General features: G+C 47.8%; 1 pseudogene; it reads right to left on the bottom strand.

The window, feature by feature from the left end:
- The window catches only part of LOC140722882 (uncharacterized), a 61,362-nt pseudogene that overhangs the window by 33,810 nt on the left and 13,192 nt on the right, over positions 1-14,360 (bottom strand).

Here is a 14,360-nt window from a genome sequence, read left to right as displayed (position 1 = left end):
CAGATGGATAGCTTATGGAGGAAACATGGCGTTTGACTTAATTCTACTGCAGAAACCAGCTGGTCTCTCTATGGTTAACGAATGTGGATAACCGTTTCAGCGGGCATTTCTCCGCGTTCATCAGACCGCACGGAGTATTGTGATCGGTCTGGGACACCTCATTAAGAAAGGTGGTGCTGGTATTGGATAAGGTCCAGAGGAGGCTCACTGGAATGATTCCGGGAATGCACGGCTGAGCGTATGAGGAGAGTTTCACCGCGTTCATCAGCCGGCACGGAGTATTGTGATCGGTCTGGGACACCTCATTAAGAACGGTGCTGCTGGTATTGGGAACGGTCCAGAGGGGGCTCACTAGAATGATTCCGGGAATGCACGGCTGAGCGTATGAGGAGAGTTTGAAGGTTCCGAACCTGTACTCGCCTGAGCTCAGAACAAGGAGGGTGGATTTATGGAAATCTATCGAATACCCAAAGGACTAGATGGAGTAACTGTGGAAACAGGACCAGAGGGCACAGCGTCAGTACAGAAAGACGCCCATTTAGAGCAGAGACGAGAAGGAATTCGCTCGGCCAGGTGGTGTTGAACCTGTGTAATTCACTGCCATCGGCGGCTGTAGACGCCAAAACACTGAATATACTAAAGCGCGGATTGGTTGGTCCCTGGTTAGTCTGGAAGCCACGTCACGGGGAGAAGGCGGGAGAATGGGGTTAAGAGTAGTTATAAATGAGCCATGATAGACTGGGAGAGAAGACGCGATCGGCCGAGTGGACTACTGCTCTTGTATATAATGGTCTAATCACACTGGGAAAGATGGGGGATCGAGCTAGAATATGAAGCTGGAGGTCATAAAAGATAGAAGGCGATAGATAAAGCTAATTAGGTGGGGTAGGGGCGGGATGAAAGAAAATAATCGTGTCCCCATTATTCCCCACAGCAGCGCTGAGGTGTCTATAAAATCACAGACTGCTCTGTTTATTGAAGTGGTGTCCTTCTGAAGGTCTATATAAACACAGACTGCTCTGTTTATTGAACTGAAGTGTCTTTTTTGAAGGTCCAAATTACGACTTTGATGGCTCTAACGTGTTGGCATACCGTTCAGTTTGTGTTCGGGTCTGCTGACCTCTTCAGTCGTGGCGGTGTCTCTCCAGGACGTCACAGACACGCGGTCAGTATGCCGAGTGGAGAGTTTGTGCTGATCCAATAGGAATGATTGACGTTCTTCTCCGTCTGCAGATCTGCCTCGATTTGATTCCCTGCTGCGTACAGACTCACATTCACAAATCTTTCAAACGCACCTTCTCAGTTGTTTGGCAGCGGCTATCTGCTTATGTGTAGCTGTTGGGGGAAAATAGTTTAATTTTCTTCCACACCCTCCTGTAACAGCCAGAAAATAAAAAGATCTTGAGATTGGATATGGTAACATATACGGACTTTGATGATAAACTCACTTTGAACCGGTAATTCCTAACGTATCCTGAGATTGGAATAACACAGGGATTCGTGTTTTTATTGGAGATCGTTTAATAACTTGTCTATATTTGATTTTTCGCAAACGCACAACTGTGATTGAGTCATCCCGTGATTGTACACTTCGGCTCTTGACGGAAAATTCACAATTTAATATGCAGAATAAGGGTTGGGTATTTAGAATTAAATGTAATATTGTGCTCGGATATTCAGTCACAGTCCGTGGTCGATGATTGTGGGGTATTATTATTGACGAGTTTAAATATGCTGTGCCCGAGTTGGGACAGGAAATGTAACGGCAGTGTTAGTTTAGTGAGGGAAGTTCTGAATGAGCAATGAGATGATCTGTGCGGATATTCATGGACCTGATACAAACATTTCTAACACGATTGCCGATATTGAGGGAGAAGCCTTGTCCCTCTGGTCAGTGACCGGTCTGAATACACAGTGACAATACCAGAGCGTCAGTGATGCGCCACCAGCAGTCGTGATCGCTCTGTTTACTCCACGTTGAAGTGACAGGTCAGATCACTCGCGTTTCTCCTCTGATTCAGGGAATAAAGCGATAACCTGTTCAAGCTATCCTTATAGCTCTGTCCTCAACACCCCGCAACAGTCTCGTAAAAGCCCTATGAACTCATTCAATCTTATTGATATCGTTCCTTCAGAAAGGTGACCAGATCTGCATACAATACTCCTAATTCGGCCTCAGCGACGTCATAAAACTTCAACATAACATCTCATCACCGATACCCAATACCTTAACATATGAAGGTCAATGTACCAAATACCCACTTTACGGCCCTGTCGACCTGTGATGCGACTTTCGAGAGATTATGGATCTCCATTCCCAGATTCCCCTGTTCTACCACAATCATCGCTGCCCCAACATTCAACGTGTGAATCCTCCTAACGCAACAGCTCGCAGTTCCCTGAATGAAATTACATCGACCACTTCTCAGCCCATTTTACCGGCTGCTCCACTGGCTCTGAATGACTTTGATAGGTTTGGGGAAGTCAGGTAAGTTTGGAACACCCGCCAATGGCATTAGGTCTGCGCTAAGTCTGAAGGAACGCGCAGTTCCAGAGTTTTCAGTCTCTCGATCCCTATAGGTAAAACACCAAAGTATGTGCGCTGTATTTCCCCCGCGTTTCTTTCACATTGGAATCCGGCGACGTGTCTGTCCCCGCCTTCCCCCCTCGACCAGACTGAGGCTTTATAAAAAACGACAGCAATTGCACCCCACATTGCGGACTGACATTCGCATTTCCACAGAACTAGCATCGACTTTTCAAGCTTCCGTTAACACTGAGATTGCAAGATGTTTCCGGAATCCTTGGTCTCGGTCAGCGATACCAGAGACAAGATCTCCAGTCCCGAACTGCGAACTGGGGGAACTGGACCGCTGAACAGGAGAGGTTTCGGGAACACAGAATCTCACGCTGGAGCGGGGCAGTGCATCCGCACCAGGTGGACGGTGGGACTTGCAGGACAGAAATGTGGGTCACCAGGGCGGCGCTGATCTACACTGACAAACGTAGGTCGTTCCACTCGGGAAGAGAGGGGAATATACACTGGTGAATGCAGAAAAAAAGCGATTCAAAGGGTCGTCAGTTGAGCTGGAGTGAGGAATCATGCGCGATAGTAAAGCGAGTGCGGAATGAGACAAACTCGTATTTACACGGGTCCCCTTTGGTGCAGAGTTTGCCTGCAATGAGTGGTGAATTAGTTGAGCCAGGCAGGGAAACATCATTAATTCATGACATCCTTCCAGCAATGAGAGCCAGGGGATATTTTATCGCGTCCTTCAGTTGCTCCCTGAACTTAGTCTGGGTGACGGCGTAAAGAGCCGTGTTTGTGCAGCAGCTCAGAAGCTGCAGCATCAAGCCCAGTTCTCGCAGAGAATCAGGAGGAAGATTCGCCCCAGAGGAAGCAGACAGTCGGTTCCACAAAGAATACACAGTGAACGGTCCCCACAGCAGGACGAAATTACCAGAGATGATCAGCAGTAAAACGAGGGATTTCCTGCGGCTCTCCATCTCCGGGTCCCTGGCACCCTGTCCCTTGTCAGCACACCGGAGTCTCCTGCGCCCTCTGCTGGTGACTAAAACATGCCGGACGGTTAATGCATTCGTCAGGAGAACCAGCAGGAATGGGATTACAGGGGTGAGAAGGTAATGAAATAAGTCTATTGGCATTGCGACAGATAAGGACAAATAATACTCAGTTTTCATGCAAATAAATGGAGCAATTATCGCTTCATAATGTCCTGAGAACCGAAAATACCAGTAAATGTTCTTTAAGCAGCTGATCGCAGTCACTGTCCCCAGAATCACAGCCGCAGTTTTCCCGGTGCAATATTTTGTTTTCAGCTTCTGGCAACAAATGGCCACAAACCGGTCAAAGGTGAAAGTGACGGTGAACCAGACCGAACAATCGCTGGCGGCGTAAAGCAGGACGGCGTGGATTTTACACACTGGTGTACCCGCAGCCCAGAGGAAAAGTTTCACTGGCACGTAAGTGTACGGAATCTTGCTGAATATCAGGTCCAGGACAACGACCATAAGATCCGCCGCTGCCATGGCAACCAGGTAGCGAGTGACAACTCTGGAGAGACCGCACTTTCCTCTGGACAGGATTAAAATCGTCACCAGGTTCACTGCGAGGAGGAGAAAAATAATATTAAAGTGAAACACATCAGGAAGCATTTTCTGTTAAGAATTTATCCGATTTGTGGCTAGTGTGTAGATTTGTGGCTGGCGCTTAGTCGACAGGGCAGTTGGCTGCGAGAATATTGCGGATTTGGATTATATTTCCAAATATTTGGATTTGGAAAATTAATTTGCATTGTAAACACAAGGTCTGGAAGCAACTTGATTCGGCAGCTGATGTTCTCGATGGGAGAAGAAGCGGCAGGAAAGAAGCAACGTTTCCAGAGGCAAAATATCAAAGCCCCGGTCATGACATGATGTGTGCAACGTTTGGACAGAGATTGCCGGTTAGATCACCGACCTGCGCAGTTCCGAGAGTCACAGAGAACAGCATCGCTGCAGAATTTGAAGCTTTCAAAATGTCTTATCCGCAGTGTGCGACAGCAGCAATGATTTCAAATGGGCGATAAACATTAGAAAACAGTTAAATATTGTTGCATAGTTGAGCTTTGGAGAGAGACTTACCGGGAAGAGCAATGATAGCGAGGACGGGAAAGAAAATCATTTGAATTGTTATTAACGCATGCGTAATTCGAAGATCTAAGGTCATCCATTCATAATTAGCAAAGACAAACTGAGCAGCCCAGAAGACATTCTTCGGAATTTCTGCCACACTCCACGCTGCTGTTCCCGGACTCTGATCCATTCCGGAACCAGCAAACCTTCCTTCTGCAGCGTGCTCTCTCTGTCCCGCTGTGTGGATCGGCGAGTCACTGTGAGTGCCGGAGCGGCTGTTCAGTGAGAGCTCAGTGATTCAGATGCTTATTAATAGGAGAGGGAAACTCCCTTGTGACGCTGAAACCCTCCGTGGAAATGACGATATCGGCACTTAATGAAATGACACGTGCAGTTAACCCTTTTTGCGTAGCAGCTGAGGAGCAAGTGTGGGGAGGTGTCAAATAATATCGATGTATGAAGTTCTATATGTCCATAATTTATTGATAAAATATTCAGTAGATTTCGCAAAAAAACTGAGTAAAATTCGAAGATGTTAGAATAAAACGTGCAGATTCTATCATTAAGCTCTTTTAAAGAAAAGCGGTATATGTTTCAAAAGCTTACTTTTGAATATTGTGATTGAAAAGCAGGGTGGCATGAGTATTTGGCTTAAGGAGAGAGACAGTGAGAGCGAGAGAGGGAGAGAAGCGAGAGAGACGGGAGAGGAGAGAGAGACTGACAGAGAGAGGGGAGAGGAGAGAGGGGAGAGACTGAGTGAGACTGAAGGAGGGAGGGAGAGAAGGAGAGAGGGGAGAGTGAGAGAGACAGAGACTGGAGGGAGGGAGAGAAGGAGAGGGGGGAGAGAGAGAGAGAGAGAGAGAGAGAGAGAGAGAGAGAGAGAGAGAGAGAGAGAGAGAGAGAGAGAGAGAGAGAGAGAGAGAGAGAGGGAGGGGAGAGACTGAAAGAGAGACAGTCACAGACAGAGAGACTGACAGAGGGAGGGAGAGGGGGGGAGAGACAGAAAGAGACAGTCAGGGAGAGAGACAGAGAGAGACTGACAGAGGGAGAGAAGGAGAGAGGGGAGAGTGAGAGAGAGACTGTCAGAGAGAGAGAGACTGACAGAGAGAGGGAGGGGAGAGAGGGGAGAGAGAGAGAGAGACAGTCACAGAGAGAGACTGACAGAGAGAGGGAGGGGAGAGAGGGGAGAGTGAGAGAGAGAGACAGTCACAGAGAGAGACAGACAGATAGAGAGAGAGAGGAGATTATTATTCTCAGCCCTCGGTCTTTCTGTTCCTTTTCACGTGTTTCATGGCCAATTTTCACATCATCATAATACAGTAGAATTGTTCATGAAACATGTGGGGGAGAGTTTCTGAATTACAAAACCTTTGGCATTGGGACAGTTCCACTCTTTTGACCTCACTAGTCCGTGTCCAGTGGCACAAACCGACCTCTTTCTTGGTTCCAGTGAAGAACCGTGAGTTCATCTGTGCCTTGACATGCCCTTCGCTCTCTCCGGAGCGTTGCAGTACCGAATGCAAACAGATATTCTCATGATCAAAATCACGTTTAATATCACCGGCATGTGCCGTGATATTTGTTAACTGAGCAGCAGCAGGTCAATGCAATACTTAACATAGAAAAAGTAGATAAATAAGTAAAGTAAATACATCGGGTGTATAGTGAATTTTAAAAATCGTGCAAAACAGAAATAATATATGATAAAATGTGAGATAGTAAGCGCGGGTTCAATGTCCATTTAGGAATCGGATGGCAGAGGGGAAGAACCTGTTCCTGAATCGCTGAGTGTGTGCCGTCAGGCTCCTGTACCTCCCCCCTGATGGTAGCAATGAGGACGCTGACACCGCTCCAAGATGACGTCCTGGGAACTTTACAGGCTAATATCCAAGATGGAGCTGCCTACATTTACGACCCTCTGCAGCTTCTTTCGGCCCTGTGCAGTAGCACCGCACCTACAACCCCCCCCCCCCACCAACAACCCTCCATACCAGACAGTGACCCAGCCTGTCAGAATGCTCTCCCGTCTATAGAAATTTTTGGAGTTTATTTTGTTCACATACCAAATCTCTTCAAACTACAAAATGAAGTGTAGTCGCTGACTGGCCGTCTTTATAGCTGCATCGATGTGTTGGGACCAGGTTAGGTCCTCAGAGAAACAGACACCCAGGAACTTGAAACTGCTCCTCTCTCCACTTCTGATCCCTCTGTGTGGATCGGTATCTGATCCTTTGTCTTGCCGTTCCTGAAGTCCACAATCAGCTCTTTCGTCTCACTGACGTTGAGTGCCAGGTTGTTGCTGAGACACCACTCCACTAGTTGGTATATCTCGTTCCTGTGCGCCCTGTCGTCTCTATCTCATATTCGACCAACAATGGTTGTATCATCAGTAAATTTATAGATGGTATATGAGCCATGTCTAACCACACAGTCATGGGTGTACAGAGAGTAGAGCAGTGGGCTAAGCACAAAGCCCTGAGGTGCACCAAAGTTGATCGTCAGCGTGGAGGAGATATTTTCACGAATCCGCATAGATTTTCGTCTTCCAGTTAGGAAGTCGAGGAGCCAATTGCAGACGGAGGCACAGAAGGCCAGGTTCTGTAACTTCTTAATCACGATTGCGGAATGATGGTATGAATGCTGAGCTATTGTCACCGAACAGCATCCTGCATAGGTGTTTGTATTGTCCAGGTGGGCTAAAGCCGTATGAAGAGCCATTACGAATGCTTCTGACGTTGACCTGTTGTGGCGATAGGCAAATTGCAGTGGGTCTAGATGTTTGCTGAGGCAGGACTTCACTCCAGTTATGAACACCCTCTCAAAGCATTTCATCACTGTAGATGTGAGTGCTACCGGGCGATAGTCATTAAGGCAGCTCACATTAATCTTTTTAGGCACTGGTACAATTGTAGCTTTATTTGAAGCAGTGGGAAATTCTGCCCGGAGCAGTGAGAGGTTGAAAATGTGCTTGAATACCTCTACCATTTAGGTGACAGGTTTTCAGAGCCTTACCAGGAATTCCATCGAACCTTTCACCTTGTGAGGGTTCACTCACTTTAAAGACAGCCTAACATCGGCCTCTGAGACGAAGATCACAGAGTCACCGCGTCCAGCAGGGATCTTCACAGCTGTAGTTATATTCGCGCGTAGAAGACGTTGGGTACATCTGGTAGTGAAGCATCGCTGCCATTCATGCCATTGGGTTTCGCTTTGTAGGACGTAATGCCTTGCAAACCCTGCCAGAGTTGTCGTACATCCGATGTCGCCTCAAACCTCGTTGGATATTGTCACTTCACCCTCCCCAAATCATACCTGTTTTTCTGGTACAGTCCCTGGTCGCCAAATGTAAATGCCACAGATCTAGACTTCAGCAGACAACATATCAACTGGTTCAGCCATGGCCTTTGGTTTGGGAATGTACAATAATTCTTTGTAGGCACACTCTCATCCACACAGTTTTATTGAAGTCCGTAACAACTATATCATACTCATCCAGATTCGAAGATGAATCCCTGATACAGTCCAGTCCACCGATTCAAGACAGTTCTGTAGTCGCTCCTATGCTTCCCTTGTCCAAACCTTCTTGGTCCTCACTCCTCTTGCTGTAGTCTTCGGTCTCTGGCTATACTCACGGAGCAGAAGTACAGCCAAGTGATCAGACTTCCCGAAGTGAGGGCGTGGAATAGGACAGTTCGCATTCTTGGCGGTGTTGTAGCAATGGTCCAGTGTGTAGTTTCCTCTGGTACTGCAAGTGATATGTTGATGGTAATTGCTTAGTGATTTTTTCAGACTGGCCTGGTTGACAATTCCCAAACCACTGGTGAAGGCGTTAGGGGGCGCTGTTTCGTGCATGATGATCCCATTATTCCTTCCTTATGCCACCGAAAGTACGGTTCACACCATTTACGATGGTGATTGATAGGATCGTTGCCTAAGGTAGAGGGAATCAATTTTAGAAAAGCTAGCATATTTATTTTTCAACATAGTTCCCTCCTACACGTACGCACATAGTCCAGCGTGGTGGAGCATACGGATCCCTTCGTTGTATAAGTGGTCCACAGCAGGGGTGATTGATAAGTTCGTGGCCTACGGAAGAAGGGGATGAGTTATTCCCTTCAAACTCTCTGCATTTTCACCCAAAGAGTTGAACTGCACGTGCATGTAACAGAGCGTCTTGGACCTGCAGGTGGGCCACAGCAGGGATTATTAAGTTCGTGGTCTAAGCTAGAAGGAGATATACAGCTCTCGTTACATGCACGTGCAGGTCAACTCTTTGAGTAAAAATGCAGAAAGTTGGAAGTTAACAACTCATCTCCTTCAACCGTAGGCCACGAACTTATCAATCACCCCATGCTGTGGACCACTTCTGGAGGTCCAAGACGCTGACTTATACAAAGAAGGGATCTGTATGCTCCACGACCACTGGACTAAGTGTGTAAATGTAGGAGGGGACAATGTTGAAAATTAAATGTGCTAGGTTTTCTAAAATTGACTCCTTTTACCTTAGGCCACGTACTTATAAATCACCCCTCATAGGTTATTGATTGAAACGTCTGTTTTCTCTCTAACAACCTGGAAACGAGTAGGATGATGATCATTCGTCCCAAACGAGTTCTCCACTGACACAGAAGCCGCTTGACCCGTCTCGTTCCCTCACAAGTGATCGAGTGCAACAGTCTGTCTTTCAGTATAAACTTCATTTCATTTCTCAAAGCGGTGCCGAAGGCACAAAGCACATTTGACCCAATCTTCATCGGTGGCACTTCGGCAGTTCTGGGCAATATTTGGGAGGAATTCATCGGGTATTATTATATTTATTATTATTTTACTCGCCTACCTGTTTCTGAGTTCCACAAGTATTCTCATCTCTACTCTACCCGTAATAACGTGTCGCTCGTCATGTTATTGTCGGACTCAGGCTCTAAAACAGGACGCGGTTTGTATTTATAGTAATGTATGGCACCTTTTATGAGTTTGCCACTTAAAGCAACATTTCGGTGAATGATGTTTGCCCCGTGATTGTGTCCGTGTCAGTAACCAGATGAGAAGCTCCCGCACGGGAGGCTGGTCACGAAGGTTCAGTCGCTCGGCATTCACGATGAGGTAGTAAATGGGATCAGACATCGGCTTTGTAGTGGAAGCCAGAGAGTGGAGGGAGATTGTCGCATCTCTGACTGGAGGCCTGTGACTCCTACAGTGCCGCAGGGAGCAGTGCTGGGTACGTTTTTGTTTCTCGTCTCTATCAACCATCTGAATGATAATGTGGTTTACTGGATGACAACCTGATTGGAGTTGTAGTGGACAGCGAGGAAGGCTGTAATGACTTACAGCGGGATCCGCACCAGCTGGGAAAATGAGCTGAAATGGCTGAAGGAATTTAACGCAGACAAATGCGAGGTGTTGCTCTTCGGTAGAACTAACCAGGGGAGGTTGAACGGTAGGGCACTGAGGAGTGCGGTAGAACAAAGTGAGCTGGGAATACAGGTCCATAATCTGTTGAAAGTGGTGTCACAGTTAGATAGGGTCGTAAAAAATGCTTTGGGCACATTGGCCTCCATGTATCAGAGAGTTGAGTACAGGAGATGGGGTGTCACGCTGAATGATACATTTTTGAGGAAATTTACAAAGATGTTGCCGGGTCTGGAGTTCATGCACTTCCGTTGGTTAACAATTTCTTCTGTCGTGATACTTCCTTCATTTTTTTATCCTTGTGCTTTCATTTAATTTCAGTTCCGTGTACTTATTAGAATAGTATATGTTCGTTGGAGTGGTGAATCATGTTTCCATTAATGAAAATATATCCTTAGAAGTTTTATCTGACTGTTGTATAAAGTATTTATGTTTTATTCTGTTCATCCTTCTTTCCCAGGTGGAGTTAATATAAATAGGTTTGAGTGTACATGGTGTTTTCTAAAATTCCTCATTTCAGTCCTTATTTTCCTTTGTAAGTTTTCCAGATTGGTTTCAGACCGGGTTATATATGTGTTATATATGTGATATATGTGTTATACCGTCAACATGTATTATTTTGTTTTTCTCGGCTCAAGCTGTTAAAACCAGAGGTACGGGCACACTCATTTCTCAATTGCTCAGAACTTTCCGACTATTCTAATGGTGGTCAGTATTGAGCTTTTCTGGAGATTTACTGACATACTGCTGTGTGAGGATGGTGACGGGTGAGGATGACGGGGGAGATGGAAGAGGTGAAGCGTGCGGACAGAGGAGAGAAGATGGTGAGGGAGCTACACACACTCAGACAGCGATTTGAGAAGATGCAATCTCTCTCACCCAAGCACAGTAACCAAGACAGCACAAGGGGAGGGTCTTATGTTTCCCATTCTCGCTCCGTTCGCCAGTTCCTCCTGTTCCCGAGCTGCGGTGCGAGTTTCTGCTGCTCTGAATGGAGCCTTTCACGCGTCGCTGTTCCGTCCACATCTCGTCTCCGATTGACACTGATCCTGACATTCACTGTCTCTCTCTGTCTCTCTTTAATTATCACTCTATTTTTTTACTCTTACTCCCTTCCTCGGCCTCTCACCCTCTCTCTCTCTCTCTCTCTCTCTCTCTCTCTCTCTCTCTCTCTCTCTCTCTCTCTCTCTCTCTCTCTCTCTCTCTCTCTCTCTCTCTCTCTCTCTCTCTCTCTCTCTCTCTCTCTCTCTCTCTGTCTCTCGATGTTACTCACCGTTCTGTCGGACATCCTCTCACTCTCTCCCTCTTGGGTTTGCTTTCTGTTTTTTTCTGTCTCTCTCCCGTATTTTCTGCCTGTCTGACTGTCCATCTCCTTTTATTCTCATTGCCTCTAAATAATCATCTATAACAATTCCTCTCTCTTCTCTCTCTCTCTCTCCTCGCATAACCTCCAGTGGGGAGTGTCTGCGGTTTGGTATTGAGAGAAAGGGACTGCGGCATTAAGGGGAAGGGGGCGGGGAAGAGAGCGATAGATAGATAGATAGATAGATAGATTAATTGAGAGAGAGAGAGAGAGAGAGAGAGAGAGAGACATTTACCCCCACCACACCTGTCACACTCACCGTTACCGTAGATGTGAAGTGGGGGGGGCGGGGCGAAAAGAGGGAAACAGCAGAGAGAGAGAGAGAAGAGGAGAAAGGGCTCTGGGACTGATAGTCTGAGGCAGACAGAGGAGGGTGAGGGAAGAGTTGAAAAGGACCCTGGAGGAAGAAAACCCTGTCTAATTACCATCAGCATAAATATTTTATTGATTCTATTATGGATATTATTTTATTTTGGTTTTCTGGGTATGCCTGCAAGAAAATGAATCTCAGAGCTGTATATGGTGGCATAGATGTACTCTCATAATAAATTTGTTTTTAACTTTGTAAGAGCCTGTTGGAGAGAGAGAGAGTCTGGCAGGGCGGAGAGAGAACGACTGAGGAGGGAGGAGAGTCAGGCGGCTGAAAGGCTAGTAAGGGAGGGAGAGACCGTTTGGAGAAATTCCAGGAGGAGAGGGAGAGAAATCGTACATGAGAGAGCAGCCGGAGTGAGGGGGAGATTTGAGATGCGACCGGGGATATAGAAACAGGGCGAGGGGGCATGGGGAGGGTAGAGACACTGGGGTCCTAGAGGCCTAGAGAGTAAAAGAGGGTAGGAAAAGACCGGTAGGAGCAAGAGCGCGGGAGGGTTAGAGAGACATGGGAACAGCCGGAGAAAAGAAATAAATGGTGGTGAGAGAGGCTGGAGGGCAGGGTGGGGGGGAGAGAGATGGAGCCGGAAAAAGGGACAGAGGGGGAATAGTGGGGAGTGAGGGTGAGAGACTGTGAGTGGGTAATAAACGACGCGGGGGCGATGATCGTTTTACTCATCTCGTCTCCTCTCCGCAACTTTCCTTTCTTCCCTCCCCTCCACAATCCGATCCCTCCCTCTCAGTCTCGCCCCCTGTTTACCAGCCCGCACCGACAGACCTCTCCTTCACCTTCTCCAACAAGCCCGCGCCCACTGCTGCCTTTGGCGGGCCTCAGTGACGACACTTTCCCCACCGGAGAGCCTGAAGGATTCGTGCCAAGCGACCTGAGAAGGGGAGGGAAAATCAAGGCGGTACTTTGGAGATGGGAGGGGCGTTGTAACGGTGCCTAACCCTAAACCTAGCCCTAACCCATTCCTCCCCATGATAACCACTCAGTGTTCCAGCTTCCTTGTTAAGAGTCGCCCTGTCCCATCCTTGGCATCCCGTCACTCCTTAAACACTTCGCTCTCTGTTCTCCCTCTCCACTCTATCACTGCCTATCTCACCCTGGCTGGCGGCCATTTTGTGATGATTACTATTGACAACCGCTCTCCCTGTATCGTAGAATGATATACACCCTTTTCCTCACCTTCCACTCATTTCCCTTCCTGTTTATTCAATCTCAACTCCTCATCCCTTCTCTCCTTTCCCTCGGTGCGCCTTCTCCCGACTCTCCATTTAACCTTCTGCCTGCAGCCAATGTGTGACAGTGCGTGACCCTCCCTCCCACTTCTTCCACCACGAAGTCTGTCACTCCCTCACACTCACCATCTTGTCACCCTCCTTTCCCATCCCATCACTCGCAAACCCCTTCCCTCCTCCCCCTCGCTTTCCTCTCCCCGCCATCTCGATGCTCGGCATCCTATGCTGGTTGGCTGCCATTGTGCGATGACAATTTCCCCCTCTCCTCATCTCCCTCTCTCTCTGTGTTACCCGTTGAGTCACTCCCCTACTCACCCCGTCACTCCTGAACCCTCCCCTCTCTGAGCCCTTGTCCTTTCTCCCGCCATCCACCACATCCTGGCTGGTGATCATTTTCTGATGGGAAATTTCGCTCCCCCTCACCCGATCCCTTCCCTCCGTCGTTGAATGTGTCGCTCCCTCTCCCTCAGCTGAGACGCTCAACTCTCCACCCCATCGGCCCAAACACTTGGTTTAACTACATAATGCTTCATAGGCCTGATTTTATACTCACAAATCAATGAATCTGTTGTAAAAAAAAAAGATCACTCCCTACTTGTACATAGTTCTTCCCTTTTTGTTGTTTTTTCTCTCCACTCTTTTCTATAAGTGTGCACCTCAGATAAATACTTTGTGGAGATTTGCGATATATATGATTATATTGTGGCGACCCAATTACTAGCACACTCGATCCGGCTCACAATTAGCCAGCGTGCAGGCACAAAGGCTAGGTCCGCAACAAAGGGAGAAAACCTGAGGGGGTGTCAGTACGTGCCTCTCGAGGCATCCGCGCGGGGGAGGGCGGATGGAGGGAGGCTTTAAAGCAAGGCTGTGAAGTTCGAATAAACTTTAACTTTGACTGCAGTTTACCGACTCCGTGTCGTTATTTTAGCGCTGCGTGCAGCACACCGCTACAATTGGTGACCCCGACGGTCCAAACGATTTTTGGACCGGAGATGAACGACGCATGTGGTTTCCTTGAAACTGCCAAGCTTCTGGACGCTGCAACCTCACCTATGGTTTCAGCAAGCAGAAGCCCAATTCCACGTTCGGCAGATAACCTCAGAGGACACCCGTTACTACTACGTGGTGAGCTCCCTCGACCAGGACACAGCAGCCCAGGTCGCGGAGTTCGTACAGTCTCCCCCGCGGACGGCAAGTACACGGAATTCAAAGCACTGCTCATAAGGACTTTCGGACTCTCCCGCCGCGAGCGAGCTGCCCGTTTACTGCACCTGGATGGCTTGGGAGACAGGCCTCCATCAGCTTCAATGAATGAGATGTTGTCTCTGGCCGACGGACA

The sequence above is a fragment of the Hemitrygon akajei genome, unplaced genomic scaffold (assembly GCF_048418815.1).
Source record: "Hemitrygon akajei unplaced genomic scaffold, sHemAka1.3 Scf000092, whole genome shotgun sequence".
NCBI classification, from domain to species: domain Eukaryota; kingdom Metazoa; phylum Chordata; class Chondrichthyes; order Myliobatiformes; family Dasyatidae; genus Hemitrygon; species Hemitrygon akajei.
Note: the sequence above shows the minus strand (reverse complement) of the source record. Positions and strands in the feature narration are given on the sequence as shown.